The sequence below is a fragment of the Castor canadensis genome, chromosome 6 (genome assembly GCF_047511655.1).
Source record: "Castor canadensis chromosome 6, mCasCan1.hap1v2, whole genome shotgun sequence".
Classification (NCBI taxonomy): Eukaryota; Metazoa; Chordata; class Mammalia; order Rodentia; family Castoridae; genus Castor; species Castor canadensis.
This window is the reverse complement of record NC_133391.1, coordinates 83,450,117-83,474,192: the sequence shown is the minus strand read 5'-3', so window position 1 is coordinate 83,474,192 and position 24,076 is coordinate 83,450,117. Positions and strand designations below refer to the sequence as shown.

Genomic DNA, 24,076 nt, shown 5'->3' with positions numbered 1-24,076 from the left:
TGTGTTTTCTGTCAATGTTTAATGTATCTTACAAACAAAAGATGTTTGTCCATTCTATCTTTAATGGCCTATGCAAGTTCAATACAAACATTTACATTTTTTCTGCTATTTCATCTAGAATAAAACCATATTTCAACTATTGGTTTTGTTTTGCTTAATTCTCCTGTGTAATTCAATTGTGATAATTTTGACTGCAATTGCTTTGAAATTTTTATTTCTATCTTTCTCTTTCATCCTTTACTAGTTATCCTCCTTGAGCACTCTTTGTTCCTTTGTATTTTCTACTCATCTTCTTCTGGTTGCCCAGTGTTCTAGAACACTTTCTGGAGACACCAACCTGTAGCAGTACCAGGATATTGCAGATCACTGAATTTGCAGGAGGATTAGTTCAGTTCCTACTTTGAGTGAGGGTGTACATCTGTATGTCTCATAATTTCTCAGAAACACAGCCTGATTTAAGGCAGTCCAGGCAGCACTGAAAGTAGTCATCTTTACACCCTTTGCGGGAGAGGTGGACATACAGAAACAGGTAATGAGCCTGGCTATGATCTCCCACTTGGTGTGAGGTGCATTTATTCCCCGCAGAACCTGAAGTCATGGAAGTTCCTGTGGGTTTTTGGTCACTACATTAAACCCCATTCACACTGCTCACCTCTCTTTTGTTTTTTGAATATGGTTATTCTTTTTTTATTTTTTATCACTATGAATTTTTTAACTTTAAAAATATTTTATATCCCTCTTACGTGTTGGGAGAAGTTAGAAGAGAAGAAATATTCAGGAAGGTAAAGCATGAATTTACTGTGCTAGCTTGGACAGAAGCTCTAGTATATAAAAGACTCCAAATAAATCTTTGCTAAACTGACTTGTGTAAAATCACATCTAATATGAGACATTATAATTATATTGCATTGAGTTTTCTCTTTTTCCTCTCAAAAAAAAAAGTAGTGCATCAAATAAAAATGAATGCCTCTATTGGGGCAGCAAAAATTAATTACTTAAGGTAAATGATCTTCAGAAACCTTTGAGCAAACAACAGTATCTTCATGAACTGATCCAGGTATGTTTCTTTACTGTCCTAGTTAGTTTGTTTGCATACTTTCCTGTAGCAAACGTAGATGTTATATATATATTGCATTTTATGCTATCACCTCAGAAACATCAACTTCCTGCCATTTCCAACTGTACCAGTAGCAATCCTTGCTCCCTGGTGGTAGGCAAGGCACAGCTAGGCTAGCTGTCTTTTGATGGTGTGAACCAATTCTTATTTGCACTGATGTTTTTGCTCTTTGATCCATCAGCAGATTGGTGTCTCTCAGTGTCAAAAGGCTCACAAAGCTTCAAAGACACATAGCACTAAGTTTGATGTTGAAAATACAAAATCAAAGGTTTTTTTTTTAATGTTAGGAATGAGTCCTGCCTTTTAACTTTTACTAGTGACTTAAAGTATACCCACTGGACACTGTAATAAAATATAAAAATAATTAAATTAAATTATTAATTAAGAACTTTTTCAGGGGAGGGGGATATAAGACAATGGTGGAGGGGGTGAAATTCAAGTATGATATATTTAATATGTTGTAAGAACTTTTGTAAATGCCACAATGTACCCCCACCCAGCACAACAATTAATTAATTAATTAGATAAAAGAATTTTTTTCAGGAAAATGCTAACTCCTAAACTTAGTAGAAAGTATAGAGGTAAAAAAAATCATTATTTTGCAACCATTATAGCAATGCAAGAATTTTTAAGCAAGAAACATCAACAAATGTTAAGAGTAGTGGATTAATGTGTAATGGGAAACAGGGTATTTAGGTCATATCAAAATATTTCCCTACAAATTAGCTAATTAATGAAGAAATATATAGTAACTTCAGAATGCAAAATCTATTAGATACTCCCTTAACTAATTGATGAAAATCATCAATAATAGAACAGATTAATATTATCCTTGATATGATAAACTGACAAGGACACATTGCTTCTCTTCTATTCTTGCTGAAGATGGATAACTGAACCTAATCATGATAAAAAATTAAAGTTAGTTGACTTTCATTCCACAGAGTAATTTCCTGTAGTCTGTACAACTGTTAAAATCAAGAAACACAAAGAAAGGTTGAGTAATAGTTCCAAACAAATGAGACAAACTCAAATGACAACTGGAATGTATGATCCTGAACTGGAAGAAAAGTAGCTATAAAAGTATTTCAAGATAATTGGAAAAATTTGAGTATGATTATGAATAAGATAATAGCATGTGTTAATTTGAATTGCTTGATTTTGACAACCGTTCTGTGTTTATGTAAGAGAATATTCTTTTTGGTGCGAGAGGATATTGCAATTTTAGGGATAAGTGTTTAGGGATAAGAAGGCAAGGACATGGCACCTAAAGTTTACTTTCAAATGGTTTAGTAAAAACATATATGTGAGCACAACTTTCATTCATGTGTGTGTGTGTGTGTGTGTGTGTGTGTGTGTGTGTGTGTTTGTAGATAGGGAGAAAATGATAAAGAAAACAAAGCAAAATATTAACAATTTTTGAATCATGGAAAAGGGTACCTGGGTTCTCTTTTTACTACCCTTGCAACTTTTTCCATGTTTGAAATAATATAAAAAAAAAAAGATATACCAAAATTATTTCAGTGGAATGCTAAACATTTCTAGCAAACATACTTACTTTTGCACAAATCACCTTTTGAAATACTTTGAAAAATTATTTTTAAGGCTACTTTGCCACTTGTCATATATAACCCCCAGACTATGCTATGATGTGCTTTCATATTTGGATGTTTACTAGCTATTTTAAACTTTGTATGTTCCAAACATATTAAACATATTACTCTTGCTCATTTAGACCTGCCGATTCCCCTCGTCTCCTTCAAAGAGACCTTATTTTAATTAATAGACAAAATGTTCCTTGTTGCTGAATCTAAGTACATGGGAGTTATTCCCAAGGCCTTTTGCTCACCTTATCTGTCTTCAATTCATTAGTAAGTACTCTTAGTTCTACTTTCAAAATACTCTTCTCTAACTCCACTACTCCTCCCCTGCTCCAGATCTACAATTGCATCTCACCTGCTTTGGGCTAAAATTTTCCACCTGGTTTTTGGTGTTCTCCCATCACCCCAGACTTCCTTCTGTCCCTTATGTAAGCAGGTTGAGTCATTCTCACCTGGGGGGCCTTTGTGCTTGCTGTCTGAAATACTCATCCTCCCAGTAGTCACAAGGCTATCTTGTTTCATCATCCAGGCCTTAGCTCAGATGTCACTTACTCTGAGAGACCTTTTCTGTTCACCTTTTATGAAGAAGCCACATTCAAATTTTCCATGCTATTGCTTAAACATTTTTTATAGACATTTTCACACTGAACATATTATTTTCATTGTTTTCCTATTAAAAGGATCACAAGTAAAAGGAACTTGCTTATCCTTTTTATCCTTTATTAGCAGAGTACAGTGGCTGATACAAACCATAGATGCTCAATAAATATTTATCAATGAGTGAAAAATGAACAAATTATTTATCAAATATGTGAAAATTAAAGCTATGCAAGAAATACAACTTTGTGATGTTTTTACTGAACACTATCTCACTACTCATTTCTCTAGTCATGATAGTCAGCAACTTGGGACAGTGTTGATGCTGGCTGAAAAGTAAAGATGCTGAGTAGAGGAAATTAAAAAAAAAAAAAAAACCTCTTCAAGTCTGGACGCATTATCCTGGAGCCAGACTGTCTAAAATGTAGTCACATGATTGCTGCCAGTTTACTCAAAATGCCATTAATTGGTAGGTGGCTATAATTGGAAGGATGTAATAAATGGAAATGGAAACCTGGAACCTAGCTCTGCTGGAGTATGGTGTGACCTCTAAGCTCAAATTTATTCAGGTGTACCACAAAGCATCAATCAGAGGGTATACAACTCTCATATTTTAAAACATCATCTTTACATAACAAGAGAATTTGACACATGCTAAGTAAGTTGGAAAATTATTGCATAGAAGAACACATGCAGAGCTTAACATTTTGAACAAAAGAGAGATAACTGGGATAATATAAATCACCACCATGTTTGGAAAGGCCTGGGAGCTAATCTTATATATGTGAAGAATCTTCTATCTGTCTATCTATCTATCTCTGTATCTTTCTATCTATCAAATTATTTATTTATCCTGAACTATTATAAAATTCCATGCTTTCCAACTCACTCTACTACATGCATTTACAAGGGTATTGAGACAGTAAATCAGTAAGTCAAAAGTGGAGCATGCTTGCCTGTCCTGGTAATGCTCCCACAGGAAGCCAACCAGAACTTAGAACTGGTTTACTTAAGTCAGTACAGCCTTACAAATTGACTATTTTCCTGAAGAAAACCGACGCTATCTAACAAATCACACCAAGGAAAGCACTACCAAAAGACCTTTGATGTGGATACAGAGTGAAAAGCTGTCTTTACTTTCTCTTACTGAATTAGCACACTGTCAAATGAATATGCTGATAGATGAAGACAGAGAAAATCAGGTCAAGAAGACCAGCCTGCTTGGAAAAATGTCTTGATAAAATATTACATCAGTGAGGCATCAAACTGGAAGTTCCTCAGAGTCATGGTCATGTCCACCTTTCTATTTGTCGCTGGGACCTTTACCTGACAAAGTTGTCACATTCAACTTCTTAAGCCACTCCATCAATGTCATCTATGATTGGTGGTTAACATCATATGACAGGCAGAGTCCATGAAGGGGTAACCTACTGCCCAGACACTTTACCAGTCCTGAATTTAAGCAGTTTAATATGTTAGCTGGGCCAAGTTTCAGCATAGTTGTTTGAATGTAGCAGAATATTAATTTCTTTTCCTCTCTAGTGTACCATTTATTTAATGAAGACTTTAATTTTAATTGGCTATTTAGAAGACTTCCTCAGTATTTTTGGTATGTAACAAACACATTAAAGGCTCACTTTAACAATTTGATAATTTCACAAATCTAACTCATATACCCAGCCATTAATCTAGGAACTTACCTAAGTAAATAATGTATCTCTTAACAATAGGGGTACATTCTAAGATATGTGTCATTAGGCAGTTTTGTCATCATAGAAACATTATAGAGATTTTTTTTTGGTAGTACTGGGGTTTGGACTCGGGGCTTCATACTTGCTAGGCAGGTTTTCTACCTCTTGAGCCACATCTCCAGCCTTTTTGGCTCTGAGTATTTTGGAGATAGGGTCTCACATTTTGCCCAGGCTGGCCTAGACCATGATCCTTCTATTTTATACTTCCCATCTTAGCTGGGATAACAGGTGCATATCAACACTTCAACTTTTTACCATTTAGATGAGGTCTCCCAAACTTGTATACCTAGGCTGGCCTGGAACCACAATCCACCCAACTCAGCCTCCTCTAATTTGGGATGATGGCACTGTGTCCAGCTCTTGATTTAGATGTACGTCTCACAAACTTTTTGCCCAGGTTGGCCTTAAACCATAATTCTCTCAATCTTAGCCTCCCAAGTAGCTAGGATTATAGGCATGTGCCACCAGCTCCCAGCTCATAGATCATATTTACATAAACTTAAATGATATAACCCACTATACGTCCAGGCTATATTACTGATAGACAAAGATATGGAAGTGTATATGTGTATATATATTTAGTATAATCTATGTTTAGTATATACATTGATTTGGTGTATTATTAATATTTAGTATATATATACATATATATTGCAATTTATTTATATACATATACATGGCCTTTTGTTTCTAGGGCCATGATAAAGAAAACAACATGAGATGAAATCAAGTATAAGAAAAAAATAATACAACCAAAAGACATGGCAACCTCAAGGTATATGAGGTTGCTGTCGATATAATACAGCATGCTGTTTTATAATAAACATTGTTTATAAGTAGAAAGAGTACATAAGTTAAAATAAATATCTGATCACCATTTTGGGATCTATCTCCAGGTTCCATCTCCTATTGTCAGGAGGCCAGCTGGCTGGCTCTGCAGCAGCCTTTTACTCTGTAAGGTGTGATTATGGGGAGATACACTGGAAAGAAGCCATAGACACCCTGATACCCTCAAATGCTACAGATGGATGAAATGCATCATGGTTAATTAATAGTGGCACCCACTGATCAACAACATCTCCAGGTCAGAGATTGGGAGAAGCTAGAGAGCAGCAACCCTTTTGAAGATCTGACCAAGGTCCAGATGCTGGAAGGTTCTAGACATTATGACCTGCCAGCAGTAAGCTTGTGGTCTTCTTAGGGCCATCAGTCCTGAGAAGTGATTAAGGCTGGCTCTGCCCAAATCACATTCTTTGGTTGCTAGGAAAGCACCATGAGGAGAAACAAGGAAGCCAAATAGCACACAGACTGATCTTACCAATGGTGTGCAGCTGAAGTGGCCAGAGAAAGTAAAGATAGCATTGATTGAGATTCTGCACTGCTGTCCACATGACTGGCATCCTTACAGGACTGGAAACCTATTCTTTCATATTATTAAAAAATATGTATTTATTTGAATTTTATTTCTTCTTCTACATATCTATTTTTATACTTTCTTTTTTCTCTTTGCTTTTATACATCACTTATATTACTTCACCATTTAAAATCTAATTTCTTTGTGCTCTTTTGTCATTTTTTTTTTGAGATGTGCTCTCTATATAGGGCCCAAGCTGTCCTGGAACTGCAGTGTCTTGACCTTAGCCTCTTTAGTGCTGGCATTATAGATGTGAACCACCACACCCATGTTGTAATATTTAACTTTTAATCCTCTATTCTTCCTTACTCTCCTTTTTTTACCTACTCTCAGTTTTTATTCTCTTTCTGTCTTCAATTAGATCAGTTTTATTTCTTATTTCTTCTTTCTCTACTTCCTACTTCTCTAATTCTTTATTTTTATTGTTTTTGGTTGATTGTTTGCTATTTTTGAATCCCTTCTTACTTTACATTTAGCTGGACTTCCCTATCTCTTTGCTTCTTCTTTCCCCTATTTTTATTTCTCTTTTTTCTAGTACTCACATATTATTTCCATGCATATGCTTATTAATATATTTTTAGTACATGAATTATTCTCTTTTCTCTTTTGCTTCTCTAATGTTACTGGAGTTGTGATTATGATTATTTATAAGTAGTTATTATTATATTTTCATAGTGTCTGTGTATCAATTGTGGTTGCTTCTACAACTAGTTGTCTTCTATTTGAGTGGTGGTAAATATCAGACACAGTGACTTGGTCATGTTGGGTGAGTATTTGGATACTGAACTACATACCAAGTCCAATGGTGAGAAACTGCACCTCAACCTTGGTTGTGCCTGAACATTAATACTTCAAATGGAAGAATACATGTGATTAAAATCTCCAACCAATGACTTTGCTCCAGATGCCCAGATGCACAAATCCCTATGCAGAAACACAAGACATGTGAAACAATGAGGGAAGAAGACTTCTGAAGATCAGCAGTTCCACAGTAATAGAGTCTAAGGTAGTGAAGTAGATGAAATCTCAAAGAATTTAAAAGGATAATTACAAAACTGATCAGTACAATCAAAGAGGACACAAACAAACAGTTGAATTAACTCAAAAGAAATACAAATAAATAGCTGAACTAAATAAGAAAGAGTGCAGGATATGAAAGAGAAATTCAGTAATGTTACAGAAATCTTGAAAAACATCAAATTTAAAATTTGGAAATGAAAAGTTCAATGGGCCAAATAAAGAATTCAGTTGAAAGCTTCAACAAAAAAAGTGGATTAAGTGGAAGACAGAATATCAGGACTTGAAGGCAAGGTAGATGAATTAGAACAGTCAGACAATAATAAAGAAAAACAAGAAACTATAACTAGAACATATATGAGCTCTAGGACATTGTTATAAAACTAAATTTATGAATCATGGATAGAAGAAAGAGAAGAAGCAAAAAGTAAAGATATAGAAAACATATTTAATAAAATAATCACAGAAAAATCTCTAAGTTTTGGAAAAGAGATGTTCAATCAGGAGACTTTTGGTACTCTAACACATAAGACCATAGAAAAATATCCCCATATCATATTAAAATTAAAGCATTAAAGTATTCAGAACAAGGAAAGAATATTGAAAGCTGAGAGAAGCATCAAGTCATATATAAAGGGAAATTCATGAGAATAACAGCAGATTTCTCAACAAAGATTCTAAACGCAAAAAGTCGTGGAATGACATATTTCAAGCTCTGACAGAAAATAATTGCTGACTGACCTAGAATACTGTATCCAGAAAAACTATCCTGCATAATTAAGGGATAAAACATTCCATAATCAAAACAAACTAAAGGAATTCATGATCACTAAGCCAGTATGCAGATAATTCTTAAAGGAATGCTACACACAGAAGAGGAAGAAAAACATAACCATGAAAGAATGACAATGAATAAAACTCACTAGAATAGTAGATCAGCAAATGAGGATTAAGAAAGAATCAAGCAGTACAAACAAAACAAAATGAGAGGAATTAACATAAACCTCCCAACAATCGGTCTGAATGGTGAAGATGTCAAATGTCTAATTAAAAGACACAAACTTCTGCACTTTAAACCATTCATTAGCATAAACTCAGAGTTACAAATCTATCCTTTTAGCACACAGTTTCTTATATATTGCAAATAAATATTTATTTCCTGTAAAAGAAAAAGACACAAAGTATGGATTTGATTAGAAAACAAGGTCCAATGATTTGCTGCCTGCAAGAAATGCCCCTCATTAGCAAAGACAAAAACAGACTTAGTGTTAAAAGTTAGAAAAAGATGTTCTAAGCAAATGGATCTTGAAAGCAAAAAGACTAGCTGTACTCATACCTGACAAAACAGACTTCAAACCAAAGTTATTGGAAGACAAAAAGGAGGTCACTTCATACTGACACATGGACTACTCCATCAGGAGCATATAACACTTATAAACATATATGAACCAAACACTGGCACATACAATTTCATAAAACAAACACTACTGGACATAAAGGCACAACTAGTCCCCAAAAAGGTAGTAGTGGTGGCCTCAATACCCCATTCTCACTGAAAGATAGGTCATTCAACAAAAAACCAACAAAGAAACATCAAAGTTAAATTATACCAGAGATCAAATGTACTTAACAGGTGCTGATAGAATATTCCACCTAAAATTGGCAGGAAATACATTTTTTTCAGTAGTCCATAAAACTTTTTCCAAAATAGACCATATTTAGGACATAAAGTTTTACCAAATATTAACTTTTTGTATTTTATTGCAGGAGAAACTACAGAAAATATATAAACACATGGAGTTAGAGTAGTACACTTTCAAACCATTGATAAGCCATCAAAGAATCAGGGAGGACGTTTAAAATTCCAAGAATCATATAAAAATTAAAACACAACATACCAGAACTGATGATACAATGAATGTAGCCAAAACAGGGACATTTATATTTACAAATGCCTATGTTGAAAATCAAGAACGGAAAATAATAACCTAATGATGCACTTCAAAATCACAGAAAAATAAGAACAAGCTGATCCCAAAATTAGTAGAAGTAAAGAAATGGTAAGAATTAGAACTGACATTACCCAGATGGAAAACAAAGGGTACAAAGGATCAATGAAACAGTTTCTCTTTGAAAATATTAACAGGATCAACAAAATTCTTAGCAAAACTAATCAAAAGAGGAAAAAAGACATAAATAATGAAATTAGAGACAAAGAAGTAGACATTATAACAGATTCCAATGAAATTCAAAAGGTGATTGGGCACTATTTTGAAAATTTTACTCTCATAAATTAGAAAATCTAGAGGAAATTAGCAAATTTCTAGGCATATGTGCCCAACCAAACTTGAACCAAGACGATATTAAAAAAAATCTAAACAGATAAATAATGAGCAATGAGATTAATATAGTAACAAAAAATGCCCAACAAAGAAAATCCCAGACTGGATAGATTCACTACTGAATTCTTCAAGACATTTAAAGAAGAAAAAACACTTACATTCTTCAAATTATTCCACAGAATATAAAGGGAAGGAACTGTTCCAGATTCATTCTATGAAGCTAGTATTACCTTCATATCAAACAATATAAAGACACAACAAACAGAAAACTATAGGTCAATTTCTTTGACGGACATAGATGCAAAGTTCTCAATAAAATAGCTACAAACAGAATTCAACAACAAATTAAAAAGATCACAAATCATAATCAACATGGATTCATTCCACAAATGCAAGGATGGTTCAACATAGGCAAATTAATAATAATATAGCACATAAGCCAGGAGCTGATTGCTCATGCTTGAGGTTGGGAGGTCTGTGGTTTGAAGTCAGTCCAGTTCACATGATCCCATTGCCAAAAATAATGAGAACAAAATGGACTGGAAGTGTGTCTCAAGCCTTAGAGGAGCTGCTTTACAAGTGTGAAGCCCTGAGTTCAAACTCCAGTCCAACCAAGACAAGAAAATTCTCAATAAAATACTCACAAACCAATTTCAACAATAAATTTAAAAGATCATACATCATTATCAACATAGATTCACTTCAGGAATGCAAGAATGGTTCAGCATAAACAAATCAATAAATATAATATAGCATATAAATACAATCAAGGATAAGAATCACATCATCTTCTTAATAGAGAAAGAAAAAAACATTTGAAATAGTCTAATATCCACTCATCATAAAATTCCTGAATAGAGGGATAATAAAGGCTATCTTAATTCAGTGTTGTCCTATAGACAACATTATACTGAATTTAGAAAAACTGAAAGTATTCCTTCTCAAATCAGGAATGAGACAAAGATGTCCATTCTTACAACTTGTATTCATTACATTGCTTGAAATCTTAGCTAGAGGAATAAATAAAGAGAAATAAAAGTTATATGAACATGAAAGGAAGAAATCAAATTATCCCTATTTGTAGATAATACAATATCACTTAAATATGCTAAATATTCTACTACAAGACTCTTAGATCTTTTATACACTTTTATCAAAGTTGCAGGATACAAAATCAATATGCAAAAATCAGTAGCTTTTCTATACACCAACAATTCACTGGAAATTATGTTAGGAAAACAATATTATTCACAATAGCCTCAAAGAACTTCCTAGTCATAACTTACCAAAAATATTAAATAAATCTACAGTGAAAATTATGTAGCACTGAAGAAACAAAGAAGGCACTAGAAGATTGAAAGACCTCTCACATTCATAGATCAGCATAATACATATTGTTAAAATGGGCATATTACCAAAAGTGATCAACAAATTCAATGTAATCCTCATCAAAATTTCAAATGTTCATATAAGAAATAGGAAAAATTCCTAATGTTCATATTGAAACTCAAAAGACCCAGAATAGCCAAAGCAATCCTGAGCAAAAAGAACAATTCTGGAGGTATCATAATTTCTGATTTTAAACCATATTACACAGCCATAATAACAAAAATAGCATGATACTGGCACAAAAAACCCCCCCAGAAATGTAGAACAATTTACTAGAGTAGAATACCCAGAAATCAGACCAAGTTGCTACAGCTATCTGAATCTTGTCAAAGTTGCCAAAAATACAATGAAGAAAGCCTCTTTATTAAATGCTACCAAGAAAACTAGATATCCACATGTAGAAGACTGAAACTGGATACCTATCTCTCACCCTCTACAAAAATAAACTTAAAATGGATCAAAAACCTGATATAAGACCTGAAACTTTGAAACTACTGAAGAAAAACATGGGAGGTTTGCTTCAAGATGTAGGCATAGGCAGAGCTTCTGAATAGGACTCCAAAAGTTCAGGAAACTTGAGTGAAAATTGACAAGTGGGACTGCATTAAATTAAAACATTTCTGCACAGCAAATGAAATAGCAAACAGAGTGAAGAGGCATCCTACACAACAGGAGAAAATCTTTGTCATGTATTCATCCAACATAGACTAATACCTAGACTACATAATATACTAAAACAGCAAAAACCAATGACCCAATCAATAAATGGGCAAAACATACTTTTTAATGAACAGTAAATACATGAAAAAATGATCAACATCCTTAGTCATCAGGGAAATGTAAATCAAAATGACCTTGAGATTTCACATCATCCAAGTTAGAATGGCCATCGTCAAGGAAACAAATAACAAGCCAGGTGTCAAGCTCATGCTTGTAATCCTAGCCATTTGGGAGGCTGATATTGGGAGGATCACAGTTTGATGTCAGCTGGGAAAATAGTGAGATTCCATCTTCAAAATAACAAGAGCAAAAGGGACTGGCTCAAGAGGTAGAGTATCTGCTTTGTGAGTGTGAAGCCCTGAGTTCAAACTCCAGCTTCCACCAAAACAAAAAAAAAAAAAAAAGAGAAAGAGAGAGAAGAAAACAAGTAACAAATGCTGACAAGGATGTGGGGAAAAAAATGAATCTTTACTGATGCTTGTGGGAATGTAGATTAGTCCAGTCTATACTATGGAAATCGGTAATTTATATTCCTCAAAACGTTAAGAACAGAATGCCCATATAATTCATCCATACCATTTCTGGATATATACCCAAGCGAATCAAAGTCAGCTTACTATTGAGGTATGTGTATACCCGTGTTTATTACAGCACTATTCACAACAAGCAAATTATGGAATTAAACAAACTTTAAAAATATGTGCACAAAACCAGAATATCAAGATACTAATCTATAAATAGAACTAATTGAGTAGCATAATTTCTCCCTGTAGGAAATTCCTCACAGTAAATCAATTATAAACAAAAAGTTTGCATATTGAGCAAAAGATTAGAAAATTAGATTAAAAGTGGGATATAATACATATACACAGAAATGTCATAATGAAATTCCCTGTATAGCTAACATAAACAAACAAAAATGTCTGTTTTCAAAAACAAAGGACAGGCAGATAAAACAGGTCCTGTCTGGGGGCTTAGTACCAGTGGGGGGAGGACATAGGAAAGGGTGAAGGAGGAGAATATGGCAGAAATATTATGTACTCATGCATGAAAATGGAGCAATGAGTTTTGTTGAAACTATTTTAAGAAGGGGGAGGAGGGATAAAGAATGATAGAGGGGGTGAATCTAACTAAGATATATTATAAGCACTTGTGTAAATGTCATAATGTACCTCCAGAAAAACAATAATTTGCTAATACAAAATGTTTTTAAAAAATCCCAATATTTTTTAAAAGGGGGGAAAGTACCTAGCAGTGTTTGGCACATTGTACATCAAACAACAAAGGACAGTCATCAACTACTTTGTGAAACAAAAGGCATTCAGCTTCTCAGAGAATACCATCAAGCTGTGGGACTCAGAGGGAGAACCCAGACAGTACATAGCAGGTTCTTTGGAACTGAAGAGATGGGGTTGGAAAATACCAGATCAAGTGGCCAGAGTTTTCAGGATAAGGAAACAGAGGAGAACTTCCTGGAGACAGAACTCTGGAGAGCTGCAGAGAGTGCTAATCATCACATCCAAGAAACCCAATCATGCACTAGAAAAAAAAAATCAAAGAAAAGTAAAATTCATACTATCAAGTGTCAAATAAAAAATGTTAAGCATGTAAACAAATAGAAAAATACACCCCATAAGGAGAAGAAAAATCAATCAAAGCTGATCCAGTGGTGACAGAGAATAGAAATTATACACAAGGACAGTTATTATAACTATAATCCACATGTTGAGATGCCAGAGGAAAGACTGAATACATTGCATAAATCTAGAAGGTATAAGAAAGACCCAATGTGAATGTTTAGAAATAAAAACATATCTGATATGGAAAAGACATTTCTGGGATCAATGAGAGAGTAACATTTTGAGAGAAAAAATGGTAAATTTAAATATATAGCAATATAAATTAAAAATACACAGAGAAAAAGGACTGAAAACAAAATGAACAACAGGTACACTGTGGAACAATCTCAAGTGACTTGAATATACATATGGTTGGAGTCTCTGTTGGAAGGGAGAAATGAGGCAAGAAAAACTGAGGAAACAATACTCAAATCTCTTCCATTTTTTAAAACTTTTTGAGACAAGATCTCTCTATGTAGCCCAGGCTTACCTCAAACTTTCAATCTTCCTGCTTCTTAGCCTCCCAAGACCTAAGATTGCAGGTGTGGGTTTGGCCTCTTCCAAACTTTTGAAAACTACCCACCTACAGATGTAATATGCTCAACAAATTCTAAGCAAATTCTAAGCAACAAATTCTAAACATAAAGTTTCACCAATGCTTATCATCATCAATTTAGTAAAACTTAAATATAAAAAAATTAAAAGAAAGAGATAAAAATGCAAAGGGTATTCAGAGAAACAAAGATAAAGATGACAGTAGCTTTTGTGTATTATAACACAAGAAAATAATGCAGGCCAGAAGATAGCAGAACAATTATTTAAAGAAACACTAAAACCAAACAAAATAAAACACTGCCAACATAGAATTATTTTTCCACAAAAAAGTATCTTTCAAATATTAATGCAAAATAAACACTTTTTCAGACATAAAAATTTAAAAAGTGTTAATCACTAGCAGGCATGTACATTTTGTGCCACAAGAAATATTAAAAGTCCTGCAGGCAGAAGGAAAAGAATATCAGAAAGAACTCTGGAGTATACAAAGAAATAAACACCAGAAATGGTAAGTGCATGAGTAAATGTAGAATATTTTTGTCCTATTATTTATTTGAAAGCTTTGCATCAACAGTAAAAATAATGATGTGAGATTTATAACTAGTATAGAAATAAAATTTATGTCAAGAATAACCTAGAGACCAGCAAAAGAGAGATAAAAGAATAGCTCTTTTATATTATTTGTAACATATGATAATATTACTTGAAAGATTACTGTGACAAGATAAAGATGCCTATGGAGAAACATATAACAAGTATATAAATAGCACACCAAAGAGCTATAGCTTATACATCAATCAAAACAGGACTGAAAATGAATCATAGAAAAGCTCAATTAACTCAAAACTTATTCCATGGAAATACAAAGAATGAAAAAGAGAACAAAGAAAAATGGAGGATAAAGACGGCATGATTAGGACCAATCATATCAATAATTACAATAAATGTATACAATCTGAATATTCCAATTCAGTGGTAAAGATTGTTATGTTGACCTAAAAGAAAGATTCAAGGATAAAATATCTATGAGAAACTCACTCTTAGCAATAAATAGGTTAAAAGTAAAAGGCCAAAACACTATAGACCATGCAAACTCTGATCACACAGCACATTAACACTAATAAAATGCTGCATAGCTACCAAGATTTTCTCCCATTCTATAGGTTATCTCTTGACTCTATTGTTTCCTTTCCTTTGCAGAAGCTTTTTAATTTTATGTAATCCCATTTGTTAATTCTGGCTTTGTTTTCTGAGGTACTGAAGTCTTATCCAGAAAATCATTGTCATGCCAATATCTTTAAGTGTGTCTTCTTTGATTTTTTGTCATAGCTTCAATGTTTTAGGTCTTTTATTAAAATCTTTGATCTATTTTGAGATCTTTGCTATTCATCAGACAGAAGATTATTATCCAGAATACATAAATAATTAAAAAACTGCAACAAAAAACAAGTAATCCAATAAAAAATGAGCTAATTATTTGAATAGGCATGTTTCAAAATAAGCAGTACCAAATGGCAAAAGAGCCCAAAACACATGATGGAAAAAAGGCAGCTTCTTCAACAAATGCTGCAGGGAAAACTGGATATATACATGTAGAAGACTTAAACTAGGTCCCTGTCTTTCATCCTGTACCAAAATCAATTCAAAGTAGATGAACGACCTTAATATAAGGCCTGAAACTCTGAAACAACTCCAGGAAGCAGTAGGAACAGATAGTTCCTAAACAGAACTCAAAAGGTTCAGCATCTAAGCGAAAGAATGGGACTGCATCAAACTAAAGAGCTTCTGCACAGCAAAAGAAACAGTCACCAGACTCAAGAGACAACATACAGAATGGGAGAAAATCTTTGCCAGTTACTCATCCAATAAGGGACTAATATCCAGAATCTATAGGGAACTCAAAAAACTCAAAACCCCAAAAATCAACACCTCAATGAAGAAATGAATTAAACAGGGAATTCTCAAAGGAAGAGGTACAATTGGCCAGTAAATGAATGAAGAAATGTTCAATTTCCCTGGTGGTAAAAAGCAAATCAAAACAACACTTAGATTTCATCTCACCCCAGTTAGAATGGCCAGAATCAAGAGCAACAACAACAAATGCTGGTGAGGATGTGGGGAAACAGGAGCCCTTATACACTGTCAGTGGGAACACAAATTAGTACAACCACTATGGAAAGCAGTATGGAGATTCCTCAAAAAGCTAAGGATAGAACTGCTATATGATCCAGTGATACCACTCCTGGGCATCTACCCAAAGGAACAAAAGACTGGATACAGTAGAGACACATGTACACTGATATTCATTGCAGCACTATTCACAAAAGCCAAACTTTGGAAACAACCCAGGTGCTCTACAACCGATGAATCGATCAAGAAAATGTGGTATATATACACAATGGAGTATTACTTAGCCATAAGGAATAATGACATGTGGTTTGAAGGTAAATGGATGCAATTGGAGGACATCGTGTTAAGTGAAGTAAGTCAGGCTTAGAAACACAAAGGTTGCATGTTTTCATACATGGCAGACTGATCCAAAAGATAAACATACACAAAAAGCAAGCATGATCGTATACAAACTCAGATGTAGAATATGTTTGTAGTAGTGGAATTACTCTATGGAACTCAGGGAAAGAGGGAAAGGAAAAGAATGTGATACAGCATCAGTGATATCATAAAACCTAGAATGTGAAGGTAGAGGATATAAGGATGTGTAGTGAATGCTATTGAAAAATGGGCATGGGAGGTAAAGGGGTAAGGGAGAGTAATGGAAGGGGTTGAATGGACCAAAGCAAAGCACACCCACAGTGGGCACACATTGGACACCCCTTTAAACATAAACTTAAATATTAATAACGAAAAACAGGACTGTAAAAAGGGTACAGTGTGTGGGGGGGTAGTAGTAGTAGGGAGAAGGGCGAATGAAGAAGATTAAGGTGGCAGTATATGGTAGATGGACTTCACATACTTATATGAAACAAAACTAAGAAACCTCTTGCAATTGCTTTAAGTGGGTGGGGAGGGGGTTGAGGGGGAGAGCCGATGGGGGCAATGTAATGTACGATATAAGTCTTATTGGAATTGTCACTATGATTTCCCTCTATGCAATGAATGTATCCTAGTAGAAAAAAACATAAAAAAATTATAAACACACACACAAAGTACAAATGGCTAATAAATATGTGAGAAAATGCTCTGTATCTTTAGTCATAAAGGAATTACTATCCAAAACTAATTGAGATTCCACTTCATCCCAGTTAGAATATCTGTTATTCAAAAAGTAGAAAATGCTAGTAAGGATGTAGAGAAAAAGGAACCTTTATACCCTGTTGGTTGGAATACAAATTAGTACAGCCAGTATGAAAGAGAGGATGGAGGCTCTCTCTCTCTCTATATATATATATCCTGTATATCTATATCTATCTATATCCTGGGTATATAATAAAGGAAATAAAGTCAGCATACAAAAAAGAATTTCATATACCCATGTTTATTGTAGCACCACTTACAATAGCTAAGATATGTAATCAACGTAGGGGCTCATCAACAGATGAATGGATAACAATGAAGTATTATTCACTCAAAAGAGGAATAAAATCTTTTATTTTCAAGAAAATGGGTAGAACAGAGGACATTATGTCAAGTGAAATAAACCAGACTTAGAAAGACAAATACCACATTTTCTTTCATATGTGGAAACAAAAGTAACAACAAAAATAAGGATTTGCTAAAAGTAGAAAAGGAGAGATGTGGAAGAGGGTGGGGGTGGATGGAGTGGAGGAGAGAAGGGAAGGTACAAGAGTGGACATGATCCAAGCCTGATATATGCATGGGTGGATATGTTATAGTGAAACCATTAATTTATATAATTAATGTGTTAATAATAATAAAAAATGCTGGAGTTCCTATATAAATTCCCATTTGTGGGGTGAGCCACAGAAAGATTGCTTGCGGCCTGGCACAGTGATTTTGAGTGCTCATAGAGTCTAAGCGAGGCCTGTGTGAGGGGAGGGACAGATGTAAAACCATCTCTCATATTCTCTTCCCCTTCATTATTCCATCTTCACACTGAACCATAGCAAGAAGAAAAACTCTCACTGAGAAGCAGTGCTTGTGCATGCTTTGTGTTTGCATCACAGTGTGCTCAGCACTGATGAGGCTCAGAACAGAAGTTCAAGAGGACATGTCTAACGTGCCTGCTCCCAATCCAACCTGTGTGGAGTAGTGACCCAAGCACGATAGCATACTACCCATTAAGCATCTATAACCTATGCAGAAAATATGACATAAGCCCATCACCCTGTTGTATGGTACAAAGAAAGAGGCTGTAGTCATAGTCTGGTTGTAATAGAATAATTTTATCACATTGATTGTTAGAATGGCCTGGTTAGCCAATCAAAGGACACAAGAAAGCCAGTTTCTTGGTTAGAAGAAAGGTGTTTTTATTTAGAAAATACATTTCAGGAAATGACCTTTTATTTTGCAGTCTAAAACTAGCTCTTGAGATAAAAATGTATTTTTCTGTAGAATTGCTGCTGAGTATACAAATATTTTCACAGATACTATTTCATTTAATCCTTATATGGAGCCTGTGAGGCAGACAGAATTATTCTAATATCCTACTAAGAAACTGAGGCTCTGAGTGAACAGGGCGATTGATTAAACTCACAAAGCTAGTAAGTGCTTGAACTAAAACTGAAACTGAACTTTTCCAGTAACAAAGTATCATGAATGCTATTTCACTGTTACCTCAGATGTTTGTAGCTAATAAATTTAACCTGAACAATTCAGTGAAAATTATATTAAAAACTATAATCTCCTTAGTTGGAAAGAGAGTAAATGAGAAAAATGTTGCCTCATTTAGTATTGATTTTAATGTCAGAATCAAGGTCTATATTTAACTATCAAGTTGATTCTTTTATTTTTTCAGACAAGTTAACCTAATTGGGTTGTTTTGATATCAGCCATTAAATTTAATCAAAAGCACTGGGGGAAACATTTTTCATTTTTTGTAAAAACTGAAATTTGTTTGTTCCAGTGTGATATGTCCATTACTTTCAAAATAATGTGTTAAGTTTACTTCAAATTATAATTACTTATATCCTTAAAGGAATCATTTGAACCTAGATGTCCTATTTCTCAAGGGGTTTACAATAACATGAGGGGAACCACTGAGTCAAACAAAAGGCTAATAGAGGAAAATCAATTTTGAGAAATGGGAGGTAATACTAAATGTAAGATAATGAAGTTACCAGTACACAAGCCATTACAATGGTATCTGCCGCGTCTAAACTATGCAGCCTCCTCTAAGTGCTATATGGTTTCTGAGTGACAACAGCATAGGCAAAGATACGCAGGAAGCCTTCAGGAGTGCTAAAAGTTACTGCTCAGAGGGGCCTTACCAAGCAGACAAGGTGAACAAGGGCCTTTTACCTCTGGGCTGAAAAATTCCAGGCAAGCACTCTCCACTTGAGTCTCACCCCTCACTGTTTGAAATGATTCTTTTTATTCTTACAGATGTCCAGAATGATGTCAAATCCCTTCTGCTTCTCTACTCAGAATTAGTCTTTCATTAGCTAGGGCAAATTATTAGTACAATAGAGGAGAACAGATTTGTTTGAAGAGGGGTAAAACTACAAATGGGAAAATCACTTTGAGCTACTCTTGTTACGTGATGGAAGAGGATGGTGGCTTGGCGAGGGAAGTAGAGTGCAGACGGAAAGAAATGGGTGAATTCCAATATGTCTGTAGGAAGAGCTTACAGAATGCGATTGAATGGAGTACTAGCAGAGAGAAGACTTGGAAAGAAAATGTGCTTTATGCTCTCCTGTTTGAGAAGCACGAGTTTCTTAGCTTTGAACAGCAAAGATCTTCTGTATTTTTCTCCATTATATTTTTTCATTTGGTTTACAATTAAAGAAGAAACTTTCATTACAATTAATAGCTAATGCCACAAAGTTTAATATTTTTTGTGTCCAAGAAAGCCATAGAGCATCCCAGAAAATAAAGGAGAAAAGACCTATCCAGGATCCATGTCCATTTTAAGATGGGAGTACTGAGAGAAAACAATATTCATAAAATCTTACTTTTAAAGATTTAATGTGCTTGTAAAAATCAGTATCAGAATGGTAAAACAAGCATTTAAGCAGATTAAGATTATTTTAAAAAGCAGTGACATTACTCTGTATCTAAAGACTCAGATCATTTTAACACAATATGGAGGAAAATGAAGAGAAAGAATATAAAAGCAGTTTAATGTTATCAAAGGTGAATGAATGAGTTACAGGCAAGCCAGGCATAATGATACACACTGACAATCCCAGCATTTAGGAGGCTGAGGCAGGAGAATCTTGAGTTAGAGGACAGCCTGGCAACATAGTGAGACTACCATACAGAAACAGGAGCAAAGAATGAATGATAGGCACTTAGCTATAATTTATTGAGCACTTATTATTTGGCAGGAACTATTCTAAACATACTTAGGCTTCATAATTACACCTTGTAAGTTTAAATATCATTTATATATTCATGTATCATTAGGTAACTTTAAAAATCATTTAAAGTAACAAAATCTAAAACCATTATATAGTAGTTGAGTAATAGTGTCTTTAATGTAAAGGTAATAATGACAAAAAGGACATACATAATTTATTTTAAAAAGACAAAGAAGAGATTGAGGAAATATAAAATAATATCCCCAAATAGCTGGTTTTAAAGAATAATAAAAATTGGGATACCACAAAGTTTTTGAAAAAAATTGGATGATTTCAATATTCCTCAAAACAAAAATAGATCATAAAAAGTAGTGTTGGCACAATTGATAAAAGGTGAGACGGTGTTTAAGGCAAGAAAAGAACCCAAAACCATTAAATGGACTATATTGAGATTTTATGTTAAAAAATAAACACCACAAAAAAAGATATGAAGACCATTAACACTGACTTTTTCCACAAGCTTTCAAATGCAAGGTGCATCCCAGCAATTTAAGGGAAGATAAATCATGACCAAATAGTGTAATATTTAAGTATTATGAATGTGATTTTATCATATTCCATCCCAACAGATGAATCAAGACAAATTGCTAAATCTCAGAACAAATGGATTTTAAAACTCATATCCAACTGTGATTTGTGGAAACTTTTTTAAATAAAGAAAGTACACTTTTCCAAAACTTGCAGCAAAAAATATAGTTAGGCTAGGCTTGGTGGTACATACCTATAATCTCAGCTACTAAGTAGAATATGGGAAGGATCTTAGTGCAAGGCCTACTGGGGCAAAGATTTAGTGAGATTCTAAATCTTTCCATCTCAACAAATAAGTCAGGTGTGGTGGTGTGCACTGTAATCTCAGCTAGAGGGAGGATCATGGTCTGAGGCTGGCCCTGGGCATAAATGTGAGACCCTATCTGAAAAAAACCCTAAAGCAGAAAGGGTTGGAGGCATGACTCAAGTGGTAGAGCACTTGCCTAGCAAGCGGGAAGCCCCAAGCTCAAACACGGGTGCCAAATGCCAAATACACACATACATACATATATATATATAATTATAATACAATTAATGTAAAAATGACCATTATGATCACTTGTTTTCGAGATCACCTGGAGATCCTACTCTAGAAATAACTAAAGGGAAAGAAATAAATTTCCACATAAATAATGTAGCTAGTTATAGATGTTATGATGTACACATAGAAATACAACTGAATCTACAAACTACCAAGATTATTAAGAGAGTTAAAAACTTTTACTGGATGCAATATCAATGTACAGAAATCAATAGTATATCTATGCTATACTATACAGTATGAATTTTCAAAAGAAATTTATATAATTTCATTGGAAGGTAGAACATCTGAATAAAAGGAGAGATGTTTTTCATATCAGAGATCACAATTCTTCCTAATTATTCATAAATTCATTATAATTCAAATGAAAATTCCAACAAGAGCCAGGTACCAGAAGCTCATGCCTATAATTCCAGGTACTTGGGAGGCAGAGATTGAGAGGATCATGGCTCAAGACCAGCTTAGGCAAAAAGTGAGACCCTATCTCAAGAAATAGCCAACACAAAAAAGGGCTCGTAGAGTGGCTCAAGTGGTAGAGCACTTTCCTTGCAAGTGGGAGACTCTAAGTTCAACCCCCAGTACCAACCTGCCCCTCCCAAAAAAAGTAAATTCTAATGAGATTACTATAGAATTTGACAAAATGATCTTGAAATCTATAAAAAGAAATAAAGGACCAGAATAGATAACATCATAGACATGAAAAACTAGGGACTAGCCCTGTCACAGAGTCATTAAACTACAATGAATAATGCAGTGAGATGTGTGGGCAGAAATGACAAAAGGAGGGGCTAAGCATGGAAGCAGATCAGGTGAATATAGTGCTTGACAAATGTAGCATAACAGGGTGTCATAAAAGAATAACTAATAAATAAATAATTAAGGATGCTAAGATAATTTGTGCTTCTTATGTGAAAACAATAAAAATCAAATGCCTGAATTATTTTATGAACCAAAATAAAATATTCTACATGGGCTAAAGACCAAAGCATGATGAAAATCAAAGCTGTGGGTGTTTCCTAGAAGATATACAAGGATGTGTTTAAGCTGTTGAGCTAAGAAAGGATGCTTGCTTCAGCAGCACATATACTGAAATTGGAACAATACAGAGGGGAATGGCATGGCCTCTAACAAGGATGACACAAAAATTCGTGAACCATTCCATTAAAAAAAGATAGGAAAGGATTTCTAAACAGGAAACAGAAACTCAGAATACTTAAAAGAAATAGTAAATTGAATGTAGTGGAAATAGTATGTACTCGTGAATAAAAAATGGAAAAATGAGATCTATTGAAACTACTCCAAGAATGGGGAAAGGGGGTATAAAAGAGGATGATAGAGGGGGTGAATTCAACTATGATATATTGTAAGAACTTTTGTAAATGTCACAATGTGCTCCTAGTATAACAATAGTATAATAAAAAAACAAAAAAATTACCAGCCCTTATCACTCTTACTTCTCATAGTTACTTAGACATACCAAAAAAAAAAGTAAGTTGAAAATATATAAAGATTTCCTAAATGAAAGACATCCAAAATGAAAACAAAACAGTTTTTGAACAAATTTGGGGCAACATTTGAATTTAAAATTAAAAAATCAAATTAATAAGAAATAAGTCAAACAAAACAGCAGAAAATGTCACAGGATATAAGTCAGGTATTCACTAAAGAGGATATCAAAATAGCTAGTCAGCCTCTAAAGAGATGTAGTCAAAACAATGTAAATCCAAAAGACCATGTTTGGACATCATTTTACACATGGGTAAATTTAAATCTCTTTAAACTAAGTTATGGTAAACATGAAGATTACCAGTAATACTTACACATTGCTTTACAAATTACCCAACCACTTTGGAGAACAATTTGGCAGGGCTAGCAAAGCTGCATATGCATGCTTATATGACTCAGTTCCTCTAGGAAGCCTTACTCATGTTCCCAAGGAAACATGAATGAGAATATTCATTCTAACACTGGTTGGAATTGAGAAATAAAAAGTTAGAATTATCTAATGGTCCATTTGTAGAAGAACTGATTACTTGAGGCTTAGTCATACAATTATACACTAGACAACAGTTAAAATGAGTAAGCTGGACCTAGAACCATCAACTCAGGTATAGAATGTTGATTAAAAATCATTGCCAAATTAGTACATTTCAGAAACACACATATAAAAAGGCATGTTGCAAATATGTGATTATAGCAGAAACATTTTAGAAAATGGTAAAACACTGAAACAAAAGGAAGATTTCTTACCTAAAATAAGCACAGAATTCTCAAATTTTACAATAGTGAGGGGTAAGAGAAATAGATGGCAGAGTACAGAGTGCTAATGTATGTGGAGTTATATATGTACACATACACATATACATATTCCACATATATGACACATAT

At 34.1% G+C, this 24,076-nt stretch overlaps 1 protein-coding gene and 1 non-coding gene across 4 annotated transcripts in view; one reads left to right on the top strand and one right to left on the bottom strand.

Moving 5' to 3' along the window:
• Positions 1–24,076, bottom strand: part of Tmem232 (transmembrane protein 232) — a 318,408-nt gene that overhangs the window by 34,469 nt on the left and 259,863 nt on the right. The window lies entirely within an intron of this gene.
• Positions 22,755–22,856, top strand: LOC141424454 (U6 spliceosomal RNA). Its single transcript, XR_012449378.1, has one exon. It is a non-coding gene; the product is annotated as a U6 spliceosomal RNA (small nuclear RNA).